An 11,608-nucleotide genomic window follows, 5' to 3' on the forward strand; every position below is an offset into this window, starting at 1 on the left:
GGGGGGAAAATTGTTTTTGTTCTGGATGCTCTGTGCAAAGTAGAAATAGAAAAATAGCATGAATGGAAACAAGAGATAAAGATAAAGATATAAATAAAATAGTAAAGTAGACAATAAAATAAAATATAATAAAATAAAATAATAAAGTAGACAATCTCAAGTGTTCAATGACCACTCCAAGTATTTACATATATACAGTGCAAAATATATATATGGTATGGGAAATATACATAGATACACATATACATAAATAAATATATATAGCCATTTGAGTCCGATCATCAGAGGGAGGAGTTGTAAAGTTTAATGGCCACAGGTAGGAATGACAAGTAATTAAACTATATTCTTGGAATTTCTGATTAAGTCTTTGGAATTGCTTATCCAATTTTCATATTGTTTACCCTTACCTTCAAAAATATCAACACAGGACTTTTCACACATATCCGTGTTGCATGGTCCACAGCAGCCCTAAGAACTACTGCAGTGATACTGCAGTTCGTTTTCCAATTATCTTTTTAATGTTTTATATATAGAACAAACATAACACAAGTTACACACATAAAAAGCAAATCATTAAACATAAATGAAAAGTAGGAATAAGTTAAAAAAATAATAATAAAAATTACAGCATTTGTGGTCAACATATTACACATACAGTAATTGAAATAAGTTCATAGTATAGAAGTTGTCAGAGGTCCATAAGAGGTTTCCAAGTCTTCAGAAAAATATCCCCTTTATTTTTCAGGGAGTAAGTACGCTGTTCCAATCGTAATGTCTCGTTGAGAATTCTTATAAACAAATCAAAGGTTGGAGGTTGTTGTTTGTTCCAGTTCAGCAGAATACATTTCTTTGCTATGTATGATATTATGCTAATCTGTTTGGCTGAAATGGGGTCTAGTGTCTTGTCCAATTCTGTTCCAAAGAGGTACCGTATTGGAGAGATGTCCAGTGGGATTTGGAGGACCTTAACAGTCAGATCACGTACCTCTGACCAGAAGCGTTTTATTTGTCTACACTCCCAGAAAACGTGAATGACAGATCCTATACATATTTTACAACGATGGCATTTAGAGGAAGAATTAGGATATATCTTGTTTAAACGAACTGGGGTAAGGTACATTCTGTACATAAACTTATAATTCTGTTCAATTATTTTATTACAGAACAGTGATGTAAATACATTTTGACATATAGCGTCCCATTGATCTCTACTTAGGTTGCATCCCAGAACTTTTTTGCTATATATTTCTAAGTGCCGTAAAGGAAGAACTATGATGGTCTAACAGAGTATTGTAAATCAAAGAGATTTTCCCTTCAACGAAGTAGCACTATTCAAAATGTCTTCCAGACTTGTTAGCCCCAAACACAACCGTCCAGATCTTTCTAGAGTAGTAACTAGGTGACAAATTTGTAAATATTTATTAAAGTCTTGTTTAGGGATTTTAAACGACTTAAGGCGGCCTTCATTGAATATGTCTTTAAAATTGTGTAAACCATGATCTTTCCATTTTGCAAGCAAGGACTTTCCGATTGAGGATGGCAAGTCCGGGTTAGAGGATAAAAGAGCTAACAAAGAAATTCTAGCAGAAGACCCACAGAACCTCTTAACATCTAGCCAGGCCTTAAAGGAATAGTTCACTCTAGAACGAAATTCAGTCATTATCAACTCACCCTCATGCTGATGAGAAGTCCGGTGTAGTTTCTTATTCCTCAAAGTGCAGCTGGAGACCCGCGGGGGTAAAACAAAACTCGCCAGTTTTCTAGACTACCGCTCATTTCCATGTCAAGTTAGTGGAGTGGGCGCTGGGGCGCCCTCATTGTCACGTCAACTTGCTGCTGAGAGTCACACAGGTTGTGTGTGTCAGAAGAGGTAAGGGGGAGGGGGGCGGGGGATCAACTTGCGACTGCAGAGGTTGGATCAAAGCAAGGGGGAGGGGGAGAGGGATAGACTGATGATCCCAGGCCACACAACACAAACTGCTTCCAAATAAATTGTATTTCATTCCTAAAATTAATATAGACCCATATATCTACATATAATTAATTGGGTTATGTGAAAAATGTTTAAAAAATCTGTGCATGCATCTACATGAATTTGTTTACATCACATGACTGCGGTTGTTTGACGGGCGAACGGACGATGTTGGCAAAAGGTAATGCAAAAGGTAATGATGTCGAGTCTTCGTCTTCATCATGGATCAAAGTAAAAGACTAAAAGAAGCCATCAGGTGCCCAGTTCAGAAAAAGAAGAAAAGAAGAAGAGGAGAAACGGGCAAAAGATAAAGGTATGCAGATTTCTATGAGTGACGTTAGTGACAGTAGCCTATAGGCTATTTATTAGCCTCTTGCTAATATGTTGCTACTTAGCCACAGAAGGTTTTTAGTTTTGCTGAACTAGCAACTATTAGAATTGAGGCATCATGCCATGCAACTAATTTCACCCATATGCAAACTAGGCTAGTTTGTGTTTGCAACACCAGAACAGTGCAAATTCACAAAGACGTCCTGACTGTGGAATTTGTAATGCTATACGCTATATGCTAACTTAAATAACTTCTAATATACATTGACATGGCATTTTGTAAGCTACATGTGATATAGCTTTTGAATAATTTGTAGTGTGTTATGCTTCGTTAATAGGATGTTAACAAATGTTAATAAAATGTGCATTATGGTCATTTTAATTGGGTAACTGATGCATGTGTGATGTAAGTGTGATCTAACTTACATATTGTATCTTAATTGTAAATTCAGGGGCACTTTTGAAATATTTTGGAGCTGGAGCACCCACTGGCCAAAATGAGGAGTCAGATACTTCCACAGCAGCCACAGACATGGTCCTGGAGTTCTAATATGCCTCCATACTGCTCGTCCGCTGCAATCCAAGTGTCCTGAAGTGGCGACATCCAGAGTTTACTCGAAACGACGTCATTTAGTACATTTTTCTAGCCTAAACAGTCACTATACTACATTGGCCTGGAGGCACGCTCCCGCGTTCACGCGAGTCTCCCTCACAGCGTTTGCACTATGGAAGCCGCGCCAGACAAGAACAACGAGACCGCCATAGATACACACCGGTATTTACATCCTGCTGTGAGCGACCGAGCGACACACAAACTGTCAAGTCAAACTGAAGTTAAACGAGTGATAATTAAAAGAACTACAAAAAAACTGCAAACGAACTACAAAAAAACGGAAGGAGGAACCATTGCACAGGTGCTGGCCGGACTGTAAAAAACGGCGCCCATCATCGCAGGTGCAGATCATCATCAATCAATCACACGCAAACAGCGGCAGGGAAAGAGACAGTTCTCTCGTCGCCTGAACCCTGCAGTGAGCCCATGCAGAAGGGAGCTTCTACAAACACCAGAGAGGCAGCCGGTGAGACGCGTGAACAGAGATTCTTGCTACGGAGGTTCAATTGCTGATTGTTTGTGTTAGCGCTAGCTTAGCCACGGGGTTGGTTGCCCAGTAACGTGTGGCTTATTAAACACTTAATGCCCACGTGTGCTGATTGTTTGTTAACGTCCTGAGTCTAATGAAATGTGTTGAGAATGTACCATATGTACCATATGGGATTGATCTCTCTGGATCGGCAAGGTACAGAATGATATCATCGGCATATGATATTCTATTATCTGTTGTCCCAAACTGAATACCGGAAATTTCTTCACTTGTCCTTATGACTTCAGCAAGGGGTTCGATCGCTAAATTAAATAAAAATGGGCATAGGGGATCTCCCTGTCGACAGCCTCTGCTTAAGTTAAATCTTTCTGAGACAGCACCATTAACACATATTTGAGCTTGTGGATTACTGTACATTGCTTTGACCCAACTGATACATCTATCGCCAAAATTAAACTTCTCCAAAACCCGAAGTAAGTATGACCACTCGACCCTATCAAACGCTTTTTCTGCATCAAGGGATATTATCATAGCTGGTTGGTTGCAAAGGGTCGAGTGGTACACTATGTCTAACAGCCTTCAAATATTATCTGTCGCATATCGTGCCTTTACAAAACCTGCCTGATCGGGGTTAATTAGCTGAGGAAGAATGTCTTCTAGTCTATGTGCAATTAATTTAGAAATAATCTTAAAATCAACTGGTAGTAACGAAATTGGACCAAATGATGTACATTCTGCAATGTCTATCTTTTTTATGTATCAATGATATGACAGCTGTCTTCATTGATTCGGGAAGGGTCCCATTTTCAAAGAAATCTGTAACCATAGGCATAAGGAGAGGTTCAATCTGTGGCCAAAAGGTCTTATAGAACTCTGCACAGTATCCATCTAATCCTGGAGTTTTCCCAGAAGACAGAGACATAATTGCCTGTAGAACTTCTTTTGAGGTGAATGGAGAGTTCAGGTATTGTTTATCTTCTTCAGAGATGGAGAGGAGAGATACATTTTCTAAAAACATGTTAATGTCAATCATAGAGGGGTTTTCAGATGAGTATAATTGCTTATAAAAATCTATAAAAGAAGACTATTGACTGCAAGTCATATTTTAGCTGTCCCTTTTCATTGCGTATGCGGTCGGCGCTTTCTTTTTTAAGCTGGTACGCTAAGAGCCTGCTAGGTTTATTTTCATACTCATGATATTGCTGTTTAGTAAAGAACAGGAGTTTTTTTTATATGTTCGGTTTGAGTAAGGTTGAGACGGTTTCTGACGTCATTAAGCTTCTTCAAGTTTTCATCTGTGGGTGACTGAAGTGTCTCCAAGTTGACAAGCTCCTTTGTAAGTAGTTCAGTTTGTTTGGTAATATTTTTCTTTCTTGCAGATGTGTATGACATCAACTGCCCTCTAATCACGGCTTTGGCTACATCCCATATTACCACAGACGTGACAGGGGAAGCTGCATTATCTTGCCTGTATTGGTCAAGCCATAGTTTTATTTTGTTACAAGCTTCAACATTTGTAAGAAGTGAAGAGTTAAACTTCCAGTTCTTGTTTGTTGGGGGATAGATAGCTGAAGATAGACTGGTGAGTGGTCCGATATAAGGATGGATCCTATATCACAGGAAACCACAGAGGAAAGATGGTGCTTCAGCATAAAGAAAAGGTCCAGTCGAGAGTATGTTTTGTGGTGATACTGCAGTTTAGAAAATAAAAATACACATTTTGGAATGGTTATCAATGCTTTCAGCTAATCCTTGTAGAAGAAATACTTCTGTCAAACACTGACTTTCCAGAAGTCTTTATTTGAACATATGAACATTAATAGAAAAAAAGGTTTTGAATTAATTTAAAGTTAAATAACGTCTTTACATTTTTAACTAAAATAATTATTAATCTTTTTTAAAAATGTATTAAAATAAAACTCAAATACAATCTTTAACAAAAACTGTTGTGATTTTCAGTTCTTTTTTTTAACAATCACTTCTCACTTTAATGTCACTGTAACAAAAACTGTTGTGATTTTAAGTTTTTTTTGTACAATCACTGCAACAATTGAACTGTTTTTTTGTCCTTTAATTTTTAAAATTCCTTAAAGAGGTCCAGAAGGCGTCGCAGCACAGGCAGCAGACCAAGAGGAGATCCAGAAGGTGCCCCCTGAAGTTCCTGGAGATAAAGACCTTTTCTAGCTCTTACTGCTCTCTGCCTCTTCAGGTCCTCCAAAGCCTTGGTATCCAACTGCCTTACCACTACCTGGCACATTTGTGGGCAAAGCCGTCTAGGGCTGATGAGTTTCTTGAGAGGAGAGTCATTTACCTTCTTTTGGAGTTAAATGTACTTTGCTCTTGGGCTTTTGTTTCTCGTCCTAGGAGACTTCACTGGGGAGCAGGAAAGCCTGGTAATTTTTTTGGCCTCGTTATGTTTCCCAGTAGACTTCACTGGGGTGCAAGACAGCTTGGGACGTTTCTTGGCCTTGTGCTGTTTCACTGTCTTTCTTACAGCATCTTCCCGAACCGGTGCCCCTGTTGTCTTTGTTACATCCTCCTCTTCCTCTGAAGATGAGCCAACCTCTACCACATTGTCAGCTGGTCTCTCGGGGTCATGGTCTCTCTGTCTTTTCTAAGCCTCTTTGTCATCATCTTTTTGCTTTTGGCTGCTGCCTCCTTCTTCTGAGCTTTCGCTGCTGCCACTGTCTCGTATAAGCCTCTTTGTCATCTTCTTTCCTATGCCCTGTGTTATTCTCTTGCTTGTTCCTGCTTCACTGTCACACTGAATTGTGCCCTCCTTGTGTCCTGTCTCCTTCGCAACACATTTCTTGCCCTTGTCTGCTCCCTCTTCTTCCTCTGAAGTCATGGAAACACTGTTGTCCTTGTCAACTCTTTTTGTGCTCTCAACCTGCGTGTTGGTGTAGATCTTGCACCTGTTTTTGTTTGTCTTTGCAAGCGCGATTGGCTGTGTCTTCACGCGTCTGGAAAGCTTCGCCAAAGCCCAGGTCAGCCTCATAGAATTTCTCTGCTGTGGCTGTTGAGTGGCACATCAGCCTGTGGATGTTCCCCTTCTTGCTCTCCTCCAAACTTCGCCCAACCTACAGAAAGTGAAACGATTACAAATACATTAATAGTTGTGCACAATTACAATTGTGCACACTTGTCATTAATATCTGACAAAAATGAAAATGTCTTACACGTGCTGATGCTGCTGCGAAGCAGGGAGAGCGTTGGCCTCCCTGGAAGGCCAAATGACTCCCAGCAGTTCTGAAAAGCGGTGAGTATTTCATGATATGGGCCACCGTTGTTGTTGTTGGAAAATACCAGTTCAGAGTTGCCGGTTAGGTAGTTGTGTAGGTTGTACATTAGTCGGTAAAACCACATGTACTATCTCTTCGTAAGTGGAATCAGGGCATGACCAAAGCTCTCTTTGGTTTTGTGGTCTTTAACCTGTGAAGGAAACAAGCAAGCAAGCGCCGACATGTAGTGGAAATGTGGAAAATAGCAAATCATATCCGGAATGTAAAGGAAGTTAGAGGCTAAGTTTGGATTAATTAGCAGTTTTCATTCATTATGTGGAAAGTAGAGCACTTTCATGCTGTATTTGGAAGCATAGCAAATTGTAACCCATACATGGAATATAAAGGAATTTAGAGGATATATTGGGATTCATTGACAGTTGACATTCAATATGTGGAAAGGGGAGTACTCTACACTATGTGCTGTAATTTGGTGCATCCTCTTACTCGAGTTATCCTCCATTCCAACTCATCCTCCTCTGCCTGGGCAAACTCCTCCACCGCAAGGTTGGTGATGACCCCCTTCCTGTGGCCATTGACACATGCAATATACCCACTCAGTAAACCATACACACGCTCGAGCGCCTCAAAAGTTCAAAGTTCAAAGTCGACTTTATTGTCAAAACTGCAATATGTACAAGACATACAGAGAATTGAAATTGTGTTTCCCTCTGTCCAGACAATATAAGTGAATATGTACAGAAAAAGCAGAAAATAGAAATATAAGAATATAAAATAAAATAGAAATATAGATCTAAAAATAAAAATAAAAATAAAATATGTACAGCTAAGAGACATTCGGGAATATAAAGTCCGGAGATATAAATAGTGTGGAATAGGTATGTCAGTATTGGGGTTGGATATAAATATAGATATAAATATGGCAGTTTGATATAAATATGACAGTATAAAATGGTATAAACTGGACTATGACAATGAAGTTGTAAACATTCTTACACAGTGCAAGTAGATTTTAAAGTGTTTTTGAGTTGTAAAAGTGACTGGTGCCATTTGGAGGGGGGGGGGGTCAACAATGTCCAGAGTTAGTGGGGGCAGCGGGCGGAGAAGGAAGGGGGGGCAGCGCTGGGAGGGAGTTCAGCATCCTGATGGCCTGGTGAATGAAACTGTCTCTCAGTCTGCTGGTTCTCGCTCGGAGGCTCCTCATCCTCCTCCCGGAAGGCAGGAGACTGAAGAGTTGGTGGTTGGGGTGGGTGGGGTCGCCCGCAATGCTGAGTGCTTTGCGGGCCAGACGTGTGCTGTAAATGTCTTGGAGGGAGGGGAGGGAGGCACCGATGATCCTCTCAGCTGCTCTCACTATGCGCTGCAGGGTCTTCTTGCAGGATGCAGTGCAGCTGCCGTACCACACAGTGATGCAGCTGGTCAGGATGCTCTCGGTGGTTCCACGGTAGAAGGTTGTCATGATGTGGACTGGTGCTCTGGCTCTTCTCAGTCTGCGGAGGAAGTAGAGGCGCTGCTGAGCTTTCCTGGCCAGTGATGCGGTGTTCCTGCTCCAGGAGAGGTCCTCAGAGAGGTGCACACCCAGGAACCTGGTGCTGCTCACTCTCTCCACAGCAGCTCCATTGATAGTCAGTGGAGGGTGCTGGGTGGAGGCTCTCCGGAAGTCGACAACAATCTCCTTCGTCTTCTCCACGTTCAGAGAGAGATTGTTGTCTCTGCACCACTTGGCCAGTTGGCTCACCTCATCCCTGTAGTTTGACTCCTCGTTGTTGTTGATGAGCCCCACCACAGTCGTGTCATCCGCAAACTTGACGAAGAGGTTGGTGTTGTGTGTTGGTGTGCAGTCATGGGTCAGCAGGGTGAACAGTAAGGGGCTTAGCACGCATCCTTGGGGAGCCCCTGTGTTCAGCACGATGGTGCTGGATGCGCTGCTGCCGACCCGGACTGCCTGTGGTCTTCCTGTCAGGAAGTCCAGCAACCAGTTACGGAGTGAGGTGTTTAGTCCTAAACAGTCCAGTTTCTGTATCAGCTGCTGGGGGATGATTGTATTAAAAGCTGAACTGAAATCCAGGAACAACATCCTCACATACGAGTCCTTAGAGTCCAGGTGGGTGAGAGCTGAGTGGAGGGCGGTGGAGATTGCATCATCAGTGGACCGGTTGGCCCGATATGCAAACTGGTACGGGTCCAGGGAGGGAGGTAGGATGGATTTGATGTGCTGCATGACCAACCGCTCGAAGCACTTCATGATGATGGGGGTCAGTGCCACGGGGCGGTAGTCGTTGAAGCACGATGGGGAGGTCTTCTTTGGAACCGGGATGATGGTGGTGTTTTTGAAGCAGGTGGGGACAACAGCTTGGCTCAGGGAGGTGTTGAAGATGTCTGTGAGGACATCTGTGAGCTCCTCTGCACAGTCCTTCAGCACACGACCAGGAATGTTGTCAGGTCCTGCAGCTTTGCGAGCGTTGATCCTGGAGAGGGATCTCCTCACGCTGGCTGGAGACAGGGACAGCACCTGGTCATCTGGAGGTGGTGTTGTCTTCTGTGCAGGTGTGGTGTTGTCGGCTTCAAACCGTCCAAAGAAGTGGTTCAGATCGTTCAGCAGAGTGATGTTGTTGTCACAGGTCTGTGGTCGAGGTTTGTAGTCCGTGATGGTCTGTAACCCCTGCCACAGGCTCCTTGTGTCTCTGCTGTCGGTGAAGTGGTGGGTTATCCTGTTGCTGTACTGCCTCTTTGCAAGTCTGATGCCACGGGACAGGTTGGCTCTTGCTGATCTCAGACCAGCCTCATCACCTGCTCTGAAAGCAGCGTTCCGGGCTTTCAGTAACCGATGGACTTCCCCCGTCAGCCATGGTTTCTGATTGGCCCGTACTGTGATGGTCTTGGTGTCCGTGACATCATCAATGCATTTGCTGATGTAGGCAGTAACAGTGTCTGAGTACTCCTGTATGTTGATGTGGTGGTTGTAGGTGGCTGCCTGCTTGAACATGTCCCAGTCTGTGGTGTCAAAGCAGTCCTGGAGTGCTGAGGAGGCACCCTCTGGCCACACCCGTACCTGCTTCTGAACCGGTCTGGTGACTTTGACCTTAGGCCTGTATGCTGGCATTAGCATAACAGTGATGTGGTCCGAAGCGCCGAGATGGGGGAGGGGTGAGGCCTTGTATGCTCCTCTCAATGTTGTGTAAACCTGGTCCAGTGTGTTGTTTCCCCTTGTTGCAAAGTCAATGTGTTGGTACACATTAGGAAACACTGTTTTGAGATTTGCATGATTGAAATCTCCAGCCACGATGAGAAGTCCCTCTGGATGGGCAGTCTGCTGTTCACTGATGGAGCTGTACAGTTCACTCAGTGCCTTGTCTCTATCATTGTTGTTACAGCTGGGAGGGATGTAGACTGCGACCAGCAGGATGGCAGAAAACTCCCTTGGTAGATAGAAAGGCCGGCACTTGATGATCATAAACTCCACAAGGGGTGAACAGTGTCTGCAAACCACCACAGCATCCTGACACCAAGCATCCCTGATGTACACACAGACCCCGCCACCGCGGGTCTTACCTCCTTCAATGAGGGCTCTGTCTGCTCGGTGGCACGTTAGCCGGTCGAGCTGAATGGCGGAGTCCGGTGTGTTGTTGTTCAGCCATGTTTCCGTGAAAACAAAAACACAGCACTCTCTCACAGTCCGCTGGGTCGATCTCATGAGCTGTATGTAATCCAGTTTATTGTCCAAGGAGCGTACATTGGCTAGTACGATTGATGGTAAAGCCGGCTTGTTCGGGTTAGCCACTCCCTGCTCTTGTCTCTCTTAAGGGTGCCTGTAAAGTCAAAGGACATTGTCAAGTCTACTTGATGTTTATAGTGCCAAACCATAACGTAAGTTCTTCATTCATCTTGGGGCATTTTCCATATAAAGCAGGTCTAGGCCATACTCTTTCTAATATTCGAATAGAAGGTTGCTCCCTACATACTTACGTAGAGCTAGCGGTATGACTCTACAGTCATGAACGCTGTTGTGTATTACCCTCACCCCAGTCCTTACAACCACAACGTGTGCTTGAGGTAGACTTTCAGTAGGGTAGTGAGGTGGAGGCACATCACCAGTGGGCTGGAAGAGAATGTAGAGTGTTTAAGTTTCAACTGATGTCATGAGTCTAAAATGCAGCACAATTTAACAAGAAAAATGAAGAACATGTTGGTCTTACAAGGCAATGAAGGGTGTCTGGGATTTGCGGGGCAGCCACCCTGCCAAGGACTCTTGCTGCCCAGGTTCTTTGCATCGTTGTTTGTGGCATCTGAATATAAGCAGAGACTACATGTAACAAAATAATCAAATAAATTAGACACTACTATCTCCACTTTGGAGTGGGTTAGGGAGCTGGATAGGCTTTTGTAATATGTCTCCATCTCTGGAATCACTAGGAAGCAAAACGGCATTTGGGGAATGTTACATACCAGGCACTTGGACGGTCCACTCGCCCTTTACAGGCTCTTTGTCCTCACCAGGCTCCTTGCAATACAAAAAGAAAATTCACATATTTAAACAGTCAATAGTTACACATCTTCTGTTCACTCTTCCTGCTTTATTCAGACTTTTAATAAAGTACTTTAAAAAAGAAAAAAATAATTAAGGTTGCGTGTGTGTGTGCATTCGCATTATATCATGTGTAGTCAACTGTGAGCCTAGCTCCTCCTCTCCCTCCTTAATGTCCTGAATCTACATCTTCATCTGAAGATTGCTGGAAATACATTTGTGAATTTTACCAACAGTGCTACCGTGTACATATGCCGCAAAGCCAACAACACGCTACATGTTGCAAACCATTTAACAAAATTCACTTCACAGTCCGTACTTGCATTCCTAAGTGGCGAATTGGGTCGTGAGAAAGACATTCCAACACGGTCCTTGAAATAGAGAAAATACCATATTTTATAACATTAATAATTAATATGTGGAATGTAAAGGGAAA

General features: G+C 43.0%; 1 long non-coding RNA gene across 1 annotated transcript; it reads right to left on the bottom strand.

The window, feature by feature from the left end:
• Positions 1-6,165: 6,165 nt before the first annotated feature.
• On the bottom strand, positions 6,166-7,247 carry LOC140994000 (uncharacterized). The gene is made up of 3 exons (XR_012178699.1): positions 7,134-7,247; positions 6,585-6,837; positions 6,166-6,485 (listed from the first exon to the last, which is right to left on the bottom strand). It is a non-coding gene; the product is annotated as an uncharacterized lncRNA (long non-coding RNA).
• Between the last annotated feature and the right edge of the window lie 4,361 nt (positions 7,248-11,608).

This window comes from Pagrus major, chromosome 3 (genome assembly GCF_040436345.1).
Source record: "Pagrus major chromosome 3, Pma_NU_1.0".
Classification (NCBI taxonomy): domain Eukaryota; kingdom Metazoa; phylum Chordata; class Actinopteri; order Spariformes; family Sparidae; genus Pagrus; species Pagrus major.